At 49.8% G+C, this 1479-nt stretch overlaps 1 non-coding gene across 1 annotated transcript; it reads left to right on the forward strand.

Moving 5' to 3' along the window:
- Nucleotides 1-1087: 1087 nt before the first annotated feature.
- On the forward strand, nt 1088-1192 carry LOC129629390 (U6 spliceosomal RNA). Its single transcript, XR_008703221.1, has one exon. It is a non-coding gene; the product is annotated as a U6 spliceosomal RNA (small nuclear RNA).
- The last annotated feature ends 287 nt before the right edge of the window (nt 1193-1479 follow it).

Raw genomic sequence — 1479 nt, forward strand, 5'->3', positions numbered from 1 at the left:
TTTCTCTCCTCTTTGTCTCACTCTGAAAGCATTTCTTAGCCATTAATGCCACTTATCGAACAGCGGACCATGCTCCTCCCCACAAACCACTCCCTCTGAAGCCCCCATCTCTCCTGTGACCTCCCTTTGAAGGCGGCTCTAGACCTTTCATCAGGGTCTCCTCCTCCTTCCCTGCTTCCCCGTCTGGGCCTCCTGGGCTCCACATCCCTCTCTCCCATCCCTCCTCCACCACCCCCAACAATCTCCCCTTGATCTTAGACCTGGTGGGCCTTGCCTGCCCTGTCCTAGCTTTTGTTAATATACACAGTGTTGTTTTGTAAACACAGTGGATACTGACACCTATCCTAGCAGTACACTTAGCTTACTTTATTTCTTTGGGAGTAGGGAGCTGGGAGGAGGGGAGTTTGTGCCAAAGTCTATCCCTTTTCAATTGCCTCTTATTCACCTAGCAAATATTCATGGTGTGATTTCTGTCTGCTGAGCACCACACTGATACCGCCAAGAGGAAGCTGAACAAGACAGAGCCCCTGAGCTGACCATCTAACTCTGAAAAATAAGGGTAATATCACCTCTCCTTCTGTGCAGGGCTGTCTGTCCTTCAGTCATTCACTCACTTACGCAACAGAGGGGTGTTAAACACCTTCCATCCTGCCAGGCACTTTGTAGGAGCTTTGAACAGGGACTCTGCTACTCAGGACCTTAATGGGGAGAGACTCAGCAGAGAACCGTTATCCCATAAGGTCACTGTGTGGCCCAGAGGAAGACTTCTCATGCGCCGTTGCTCAGTTGTGTCCAACTTTGTGACCCCGTGGACTGTAGCCTGCCAGACTCCTCTGTCCATGGGATTCTCTAGGCAAGAATACTGGAGTGGGTTGCCGTTTTCCTTCTCCAGGGGATCTTCCCAACCCAGGGATTGAACCCGCATTTCCTGCATTGCCAGCATTGGCAGGTGAATTCTTTACCATTGAGCCACCTGGGCTTCCCAGAGGTAGACTTCCCACTGCCTAAATGATTCAGGAAAAGGCTCCATAGGTACCTTGGAGCTAACTCTTGAAGGACTAAGTGGCCTGGTGAAGGATGGAGAAGGGTGCTCATGTGGGAAACACATATAATAAAATTGGAATGATGTAGAGATTAGCATGGCCCCTGCGCAAGGATGACACACAAATTCATAGAGCATTCCATTTCTTTTTCATTAATCTTTTTTTTAATGGAGAAGGGAAAGGTACACAGGCAACATCACAGGCAAGGGTAGAGAGACGTGAAAAGGAGACTGCTCCAAGAAGGCATATTGACGTCTGTGGCTCTAGGTGGGTATGCGAAGGGGAGGGTAGGAAGTGAAAAGTGAAAGGTGGGCTAGAGCCAGCAATGGGAAGACCCCCACTCCTTCCTGCTGGGTCATCATTCACTAATCTAGGATGCTACTACCACTTCTCACATGCTCCAGAGGGCCTGAGGCTTTCCGCTCCTCACCTTTTA

The sequence above is a fragment of the Bubalus kerabau genome, chromosome 15 (assembly GCF_029407905.1).
Source record: "Bubalus kerabau isolate K-KA32 ecotype Philippines breed swamp buffalo chromosome 15, PCC_UOA_SB_1v2, whole genome shotgun sequence".
NCBI classification, from domain to species: domain Eukaryota; kingdom Metazoa; phylum Chordata; class Mammalia; order Artiodactyla; family Bovidae; genus Bubalus; species Bubalus kerabau.